Here is a 9,932-nt window from a genome sequence, read left to right as displayed (position 1 = left end):
CCTAAATAAAAGAAGAATATAAGTTCACTAAAGAGCTCATTTTTATCTTCTGTCAGATCTTCAATAATCTTGCCAAAACACGACCCCAACTTATCACCTGTATCTGAGAGAAAAAATACTACTAAAGGAAAACTTCCATTATTCATTAACTCATCGGATGAATCATTTGAAAACCATAACAAATTTTGAAAGGATATAAGAGGTTCTCTTCAGCTTTCCACCATAGGCTTTTCATTGACCGGCAATCTTTTGAAAAGAGCTCTCGAACAAGTTATTCACAATCAACACGAACTCATCACATACAATTAAGACAACACACACACAGACACTAACACAACCATCTGAATGACACCTCCAAAAAGAGAGATATATCATTAAGAATCATCCAAGATACATTGCAAAGGCATCAATGAAGATGATCCCTTTTAAAGGCTTGATGGTTTCGGAAGCGATCGATGGAGAAAGATTCATCTACAAATGTCTTTGGAGGATTTTGAAAGAACTGCAAGCAGCACATCCTTTCTAGCAAGACAAGATATCTACTAGGGAGACATAGGGCATAAAAATACATGGCATCCAACTGGTGGGAGTCAATGTTCACATTGACATTCATACAAAGTTTTGGAATGGCCTTTTTATCATTATGGGAATGCCTATGCATGTATGCTAGATACCAAGAAAAATGAGCTGTCAATCTCACCGAAGGATCCAGATATTGTGAATGTTGGTGAGCAAAATGAAGGTAGTTCTGGTATGCTTGACTGGCAGTTGTCCAATCTCCTGGAATTGTTGGCCAGTTTTATTTGAGGTCCTATAAGAGAATCATTCGAGCTCCATCCTCGTCTTCTTGAAATCTGCTGATCAAACCCTTCATATTCACTAACCAACTGAGGGGGTTGAGAAATAGAAGTGGCAGGAGATGGAAGTGGAATAAGTAAAAGTGAATGAAGAGATGGGTAGGCAAAATCATGAAAGGAGGAATAAGTTAAAGAAGGAGTGGCTGAAAATTTTAGGGAATCAGTTAGAAAGGGTGTTAATTGATAAATAGGAAAGGTAGAAGGTACATGAATGGATGGAGAAGGACATGGTGGAGAAGGGGAAAATACTCTATCTTCGATAAAAGAGCAATATGTAAATATGGGAATTTGAGGAAAAGATTGAGGTTGGAAAAGAAGGGGTAAGATTGCTGTTGAATTGGTTTGATAGAGGGAAAGATAGGTATCATAACGGTGAGCCATTTGTTGGTAATACAGTAGGCTAGGAACAGAGGGACCTAAGATAGATCTTCTCTGATAGGCATCAAAAAAGGTTGAATCAAATGTATTATTTTTTGAAAGATGAGATAAGAGATCCACCCTCAGTTGGTTAGTGCTCTGTATATAGGTAGAAGCTGTATTCTGTCGTTGATTCAAGACCACAGAATCAATCATGGAGTGCCAGGAATTATCAGGGCAAGTAGCCACTTTTGAGGAGTAACTCTAGAACATGTCATCTATTCGTAACTCCAAATAGTTGACATACAAAACAACTTGTAAAACCACATCTCCCACATACCAGGCCATATCCACTTCATCTGGAATCAACAAGTCTCCCCGTAGATACATATATGAGAGCAACATGGTATCTCTCATGACAGAATCTTCAAACACCATACGGACCACTTCTGTCAGCAACTCAAGAGACCAAGCCCCACTCCAACCATCCTCTGGAAGAGGAAGATCCATCGTTGAAAGCTTCATGTAAAAGGTCAACTTCTGCAATTGATTAGTGGACAAAGAAAGAATTATCCGGAGGAACATATTCCTGGAAATGCTCAAAGGTAGACCATAGCAAATCCATCCTGGACTACAATCTTTCCACTTTATCTTGGAATAAAGGACACAAGGTAGCCTGTCTCTGGAGAACTGCCAAGTCCTGCTGAGAGAGAGAAGGGATCAAGGGAACATTAGGGCTTGGAGGAATAGACCGTGACTGTGCTAGTTGGTCTTGCAATTGCTTGATTTGGGAAGCTTGTGATTCCACTATGTCATTAGCAATCTGTAAGGCTGAGAGTTTAACATTTAAGAGATTTTGAAACTCTTGCACTTCTTTGGACATCCTCTCCTTCTCCTCTGAGATTTTATTGACCTCTGATTGAGCCTCTGTTAACTGAATCTTCAAAGAAGATATCTCATCTCTTTGGGTTTCAATCAGTTGGGTTTATTGCTCCATCTGCTTAAACAGAACTGCCAGTGTGTCCTTAGCAGAGGCTAATTCAAATGTTGCCTTATGCAACTGGTCTTTAGAGTGCATCAGTTCCTCATAAAAGAATGCATACAGCTATTGAACACAGGCTGTCACTAACAGTTCAATTGAACTCTGAATGTCTTTACATAGGAATGGAATGGCACCTCCTGACACTAGATTGTTCAGTGAAGGGACTGATATGTCCAAGGAACCTTCTCTATGTGCTCTGAACAGGTTGTTACATGTGAGATAAGTAGGAAGATCACTACCAGATGTAGCAAGAATTGTAATGGAAGGAAGAACTGAAGGAGCTTTATCTGCTACCCGCTTCAAGCATTTGCGTTGTATGACCAGGGGAGGAGGAGAATCCAGATCCTCTATATCAATTGGTTCTGACTCATCTGAAGGTGGAGGGGGAGGTACTGGATCAGATGGAGGAGGTGGAGGCACACTCTTCTTTAAACCTGAGTAGGTCAAGAAGCCAGACAGGTAGGATCCATAGGTGAAATTGGTAACATTGCCCCTAGTTACTTTAACGAAATGTTGATCCATCTTGGTGAGTAGGTAAGTGCTCCAATCAATAGCTACTCCTTTTAACACCATCCTGGAATTTGTAAAGAGCTCTTTGGACAAGTAATGGGATGGCATTTTTGCAGGCATAAACCTGTCTTGGAGAAACTGGTAGACCAACTTCCATAAAGGATCAGTGTGATCATGGAAAAGGAGACTCCTGAAGTGTTGATCACCTTCTTGACATCCAGAATTTCCTTGGTCTGTTTTTGTAACAGTTTCAAAATCTCATCGTTAGAGAAAAGCTAGCGAGCTGTAACAAAGGGTTCACCTTTGTAGGGAAGAGACAGAGCCTTCCCTAAGCCTCGAGGTGTCAAAGTCATGGAAGTACCATGGACCAGTCCCGACTTCTTGCTGTATGAGGCCAGGAACTCATCACACATGGATGGATCTTCTGGAATCGATGAAAAGGAAGCAGCCACGAAAGTCGCAAGTCCCGCCTTCGTGAGAGGCTCAAAAGTGAGTAGGGAAGAGTAATCCCTACTGACCAGTGGGACATACTGGATAGGGGAGGAGCGTGAGGCGCCATTCAGATAGTAAACACACACCACAACACAGACAGTCACAAAGAATGCCTCCAAAACAACCAAAGGGCTATTAAAAAGGAATCAATCCAAAAAGAAGGACACTCATACAGACATAGACGTAACTAACCCAGTTACCACCCCAGACAATACACATCCTGGAAAAATTTCGACATGACCTCTACACATATGCGACCGAAAGCTTCATGCGATGCAACATGCAAGCACCCAAATCCCCGTATCAGGCAAGAAAGAAAAAAAAAGTACACATCGTACCCGTAATCGTAACACATGGACAAATCAGACTACCATAAAAATGTACATCAAGACTGGACCATAACTTGACCATCAGTGTCAACTAATAAACTTTTACGCGCCCATCCCACGAAGCGAGTTTATTAAAAAGGGAAAAAAAGTGCAGTGACGGGGAATTAGTTTAATGAAGGGTTCATTTTAATAAATTATTAACAATGGGTGGCATGTTATTAGGTTATAAACCTTAATAAGAAAATGGTGGTTCCTTCTTAAAATTTTAATTAAAATTTATTAAGGTGAAACGGTGTGTTAACACAACCCGAACTACGATGCCCAGACTGGGTCTCTAAATGCAAATTCCTTAATTAAAAATTAAGAATGATGTGGAGCGCTTTTTTGCCAACGCGTGCTCTTGTGACGCGGCTCGTTCATTTTTATTACAAATTAAAGTGCCTCTTAAGCGCACGTAGCGTGTGCAAAGTGAACGTCTGGTTGATTATTACTATTATGAAATGGTGTGTTTAGCGTAAATGCGCATGAAAAATGTGGGTGAATAAATAGTTCATTTTAGCAATTAATTTGTGATTAAGGGAGAAATAAAAATAAATAAAGCTCACAAAATAAATACCTGGAAGGGGTGTGTATGCAATGGCCAGAAGGCGCACAAAAGAGTCTCCCAAAAGCAATGAATCCAGTCAAACAAAAGCAAAGACCACTGATTGAACAACAAAGACAACACCTTAGTGGAATTGATAATTTGGAATGTATTTTTATGTGTATTTTTAAAAAAATTAAAAATTTATTTTTGAAATTATGTAGGTAAGTTTGGATTGTGGGGAGGGGGGTATATTTAAGGTGTATTTGTTTTGGTTTTATAGTGTGGTTTGGGTAATGGATTTTATTGTGTTTCTTTAATAAATTGTATATGGTTGTTTGTTATTTTTTTAAATGTTTTCAAAAGAAATAATAATTAAATATGGATATGTGATGAAGGAAAAATAAAATTGCAGCCATTTAGAAAATATCCACAATTTAGGTTATGAAAATAAGATTTGGATTTTTATATTTAATCTATTTTGTGTGTTTTTTTTAAATATTGGTGCTTTGTATGAAAATATGTTAAAATTAAAAATGAAAGGAAAAAGGTTAGGGGTGGGTGGAATTTTCTAGAATTTTTTTTATATTTTTTACTAATTTTAAATAATTTTTAGGTAATTTTGGATAAATTATCAAATATTTAATTTTCTGTAATTTTAGTGGTGGAAATTTCCACCTGATAGATTTTCCAAAAATTTACAGAAATATAGGGAAATTTTTAGAAAATTTTTTGAAATTTTTCTGAGTTGAAATGAATTTATAAATTAACTAAATCAATTAAATCAGGGAAAGCAGCTTAGTTTGGTACGTAGGGTCAAATCAAGTCAGCTAAATCCTGTTAGTCTGGACAAATCAGGTAAGTCAAACTAAGTCAACAGACTAAGTCAAGTCATGTTAGTCAATGGAGACTAGGTTAGTCTGGGTTAGTCTAGGTCAGCTAGGTAAGCTAAGTCAAGGCAGGTTAGGTTAAACTGGGTTAGTCTAGGTTAGTTAGGTAAGCTAAGTCAAGTCTAACTAACCTACATTAGGCTAACTAACCTAGGGTTAGTTAGTAAAGTGGGGACTAACCTAAGGTAGGTTAGTTAGATTAAGGTTAGGTTTAGGAGACTAGGGTTAGCTAACTAAACTAAGGTTAGTTTAACTAACTTAGGGTTAACTAACTAAACGAGGGTTAGTTTAACTAACTTAGGGTTAGATTAACTAAACTAGGGTTAGTTTAACTAACTTAGGGTTAGATTAACCTAAGTAGGGTTAAATTAACCTAATTAAGGTTAGATTAACTTAATGAAGGTTAGTGTAACTAATGTAGGGTTAGTTGACTAATGGAAGGTTAGTGTAACTAATGTAGGGTTAGTTGACTAATGGAAGGTTAGTGTAACTAACCTGTGGTGGCAGGGGGGGGGGGGAGGAGGAAGCGCAGGCGACGCAGGAAGGAGCGAGCGTCGCGGGGAGGAGCGGCTGGAGGCGCTGCTGCAAGCGGAGAGGGCAGAGGAGGACGAGAAGGCCGCTGGGCGAGACGGCGGAGCGGCCATGAGGAGAAGCGGGCCGCTGGCGGACAAGGTGGTGCAGGAGGCGCGAGCGACGGAGCGTGGAGGAGATAGGAGGAGCGAGTGGAGCGGAGGACGCTGCTGAGCGGGAGAAGGGCGCAGGAGGCCGCCGAGCGAGGGAGGGCGTCGTGAGGAGGAGGTGCCCGGTGGTGACCTTGCTGGGAGGGAGGGGAAGGAGGGAGGCGGCACTGTGGGGAGGGAGGAGAAGGAGGAAGACGGCCGCTGCGGGGGGGTCGAGGAGAGAGGGGGGAAAGAGAGAGAAGAAAAAGAGGGAAGGAGAGAGAAGAAGAAGAAGAAGAAGAAAAAGGAGGGAGAGCACGAACAGTTAGGTACAAGTACGTTTTTTTTTCGTTTTTTTATATGTTTATGTTTTTTTTTCAATATTTGGGTATTCTTTTTTTTTTTGTTTGGGTGGTTGTTGTGTTTGTTTCTCCTTTTTTTTCTTCTTCTTTTTTTTTCTCATTTTTCTTTCTCTCTTTTTTTTTCTCGGTCTTTGTTTTCCCTTTTTGTTTGTTTTTTTTTTCTTGTTTAAATTAAAGTTAGTTTTTTTTAAATGTTTTTTTTTTTGGATTATTTTCTTATTATTTTTCTTATTTGGAGTTTTTATTGTATTTGTTTTTGTTTGAAATGGTGTGGATAGTGTTTTTTTTTTTTAATTTGTTTTTTTGGTGATATTACATAATGAAAAAAAATAAGAAAAGAACGCATCCCTCGCCCGTGCGCATGCGCGGGCAGGGGTAAAAAAATTTGCGATGACGGATGCAAACGGACAGGGACGGGGATGCACGAGCCACGGGTGCCACAAGGGCGTCCCAGGGCGCGTAAAACCAAAAACAGGTGCGCTCACGCATGAAGCGAGAAACACGGTTAACGGAAAAAATAAAGAAAATTTAATAAAATCCAAACCGTGTGTCGGATCAAAAATCCGTAAAAATGAAAAATGGGCCAGGGGATAAAGGAAAAATATTGGAAATATGCAACACCGGTTTCGAGACAAAATCAGGGTGTTCACATGGAAAAAATGCAAAAAAAAAACCCGAAGACACAAACGAGCATTAATATCGAAAAATCCACACATCGGAATGAAGTATGGAAAGAATGAAAAGTGTGCAAAACAATGTGTCCAATGACCCTATCATGTCAAAACATAGTTCCGATCGAGATAGGACGCGTTCACATGGAAAAAAAAAATCCCAGAAATGGGTCGAAAAATGGACTCGAAAATGAATACGGGAAAAACCGTGTGTCGGAATAGCAAGTGGTAAAAAGAAAAAATGTCTCGAAAAAAGGAATTCATAGGATGGGAACAGCAAAGCTCTGTTTGGGGGGAATTAGGAAGGGTTCACATGGAAAAAACACGAAAAATGCATTTAAAAACGCTCGAAAAAATCAATAACTAAAAATCCAGCAGTCGGAAGAGGGCGGAGGAAAAAGGAAAAAGTGGGGGAAAGGCTGGCAGGACATGGCTGTCAAACCAAATTGGAATTCCGATGAAAATAGGGCAGGTTCACATGGAAAATTTGTGAAAATAGGCACGAAAAAAAACTCTGAAAACCCACAAAAATTAATAACGGATGAACCGTGTATCAAAATGACACAGAAGAAAAAGGAAAAATGTCAAGGAGAAAGGGTAGGATAGGCTTGACACATGAGATCAGGGTTTCGAAGCAATAAAGACGAATTCACATGGGAAAATATCCCATTTATAGAAATTACTTCAAAAAGTAATAACTTGAAAACCGTCTGGCGGAATAGGGGTCGGTAAAAAGGAAAAATAGGCAGTTTGAAGGGACGAACAGGGTTGTAAGGTTGGATGGAGTTTTCGATAAGCATAAGGTTCGTTCGTATGAAGCATAAAACCAAGAATGATGGCAAATAGTCACGGAACAACCCCTAGGATAGGGTGAAATAGAACGTAAGGGTGGGGAAGGGACCCCGTCAGGGTAGCATAAAAGCAGGGCATAGATGCATGATCAAAACAGAGTGTATGCATGGGGGTATACAACATAGACGCGCAGGGACGCGTCCCGACACTTAAGACTTTAGTAGGAATGATAAACCAAACATCAAGGACATGGTACCTCACATCAGACCAACCACAAATGTCCCCACACTTAAAACATGACCAGTACTGAGAAACAGAAGGTGTAGGGTTAGAAAAACTTGGCCCATATTGCTGAGGAGGAATATCGACTATTGAGATTACATCTGGAGGCGTCGTCGGCTGCGGGAGATAACAAGGTGTCTTCACAGCACACGTCCTTTGTCCTTCGTGGTAGGGATCACGCGGCAGCACCTAGGGAGATAGCTAGTTGAAAGAATCATAGGAAATTCGTCGATGACGAGGGATATTACACTTAACTCACGATCACTCAAATGGAATGAAAGAATAGTCACTCACCCCATTATTAATATCACTCGAGGAAATCAGGATGAAAACCCATAGCTCACACCCGGTTTAGGAATCAATAAAGGAATGGTGCAGAGGGAGTATGCCAGGGTGCACAATTGATAGTGCATCAGTACGTCCAACCCGTCTGGCATAGGTGCAAGGAGAAAGGCAAGGGAGCCTTGTAGTGCAGTGTATAGAACAGAATGACGTGTCTTGTGCTTATGGCAGAAACCCAGCCCATAGGTGCATAGGGAAATGGAAATGTACCTGACTCCAAAGGTCGTAATGTCCCTTAATTCTCACCTCTCGGTAATTGATTGAAGAAACTCCAGAGTCACACTCAGCCCACCCTCTGTCTCACGCTCCATTGAAAGATAGAGAGGACAGCCATGTCCTGAAACCCGTTGATATAATCCTCATGGTCACTTGTGCAAAGGTTATATGCCTTGTGCGCATTTGATGGTGCAACTGTGCATTCCACCCTGTGCTGACATACAGTGCAAGAAGGAAGGCAAGGGAACCTTATGGTGCATTGCATAGAAACAAATCGTGCTTTGTGCATTGAGAGGCCCTTCCCGTGTGTGCAACACTCCATTCACACATCTCACCTCTCATTTGATTTAAAGGGAAAGACTGGTCACTCACCCCACCCTCTGTCTCACGCTCCGTTGAAAGATACAGAGGGTAACCCATACTCACGTCCCCATCCTGTTAAGATGAAAGCTCACATCACTCCAGAGGTTGGTGATGAAGATCATATCGACTGTTGGTGTCATTAGGATCTTAAGGAGGAGGCATACCCAGGGAGGCAGCCTACAAATCTCGTACATCAATGATTTGTAAGAAGAGTCGTCTGTTAAGAAGGGCAGTCGGATTGATATTGTAGAGACAGCGCACCAAGGGAGGTGGCTTTAAATTGCTTGCTGAAGAGGTTCTACTGGTGAGTCAGCTATCCTGAACTGCGGGGTGTTACCACCTTTTCCACAGTCAGCTTCTCGCCCAAGGGTGTTTCCACCTTTTCTTGGAACAAGGCCTGCTATGACAAGGAATTTCTTCATTTTCTCCCATAACAGTTTCGTTTGTTTTGTTTTTTTTTTTCTCTTCTTTTGCTTTTTCTTTTTTTTTCTTTTTTTCTTTTTCATTAAGAAAGAGGATGGTAGAAATACCATATGTTAGGACCAACCTCGCCACCGTTGTTGGATCAGACGAGAAGAGAACAATGTCGGGTTGAGATGTTTCTGTGAGGGGGTAGCAAAACGAGACCGCCTCATGAGGAGAATCATAAGGGCTATCAGAAGCACGACCAGAAGGACAGTGCAATGCCCAAAAGGGAGAGGGTAGGTTGACTGTGATTGTCAAGATCCCCAGGGAGGGAAGTACTTCTTCAGGCGATATCCATTAATCAGGAAAGGATCATCAGAGGCATCAATGGTCTGCACTTGAACAGAGCCGTTAGGATTGACGGCCAGTACCTTGTACGGGCCTATCCACTGTTGTTGGAGTTTGCCATGAAACTTGCCAAATCTCGAATCATAGGCTAGAACAAGATCACCTTCTTTAAACTCCTTGTGCTTGCATAGGCCTTGTGTCACGCTTGAGTGGTTTCCATGCACTGTAGGGCCATCCGCCAAATCTCATCCAAGCATTCCAAGTGCAGGAGACGATGTTGCAGTGACTCACTATCTCCCAAGCATTCTTTAACTGCCACTCGCAAGGAGGGCAATTCCAGCTCAACAGGAAAGACAGCTTCTGTACCATACACTAGCTGGAAAGGGGTTTGTCATGTTGTTGCCTTATAAGAAGTTTTATACGCCCAGAGGG

Source organism: Lygodium microphyllum, chromosome 26 (assembly GCF_053477565.2).
Source record: "Lygodium microphyllum isolate KBCC chromosome 26, Lygodium_microphyllum_v1.1.10, whole genome shotgun sequence".
In the NCBI taxonomy this organism is placed as follows: Eukaryota; Viridiplantae; Streptophyta; class Polypodiopsida; order Schizaeales; family Lygodiaceae; genus Lygodium; species Lygodium microphyllum.
This window is presented reverse-complemented; position numbering follows the sequence as displayed.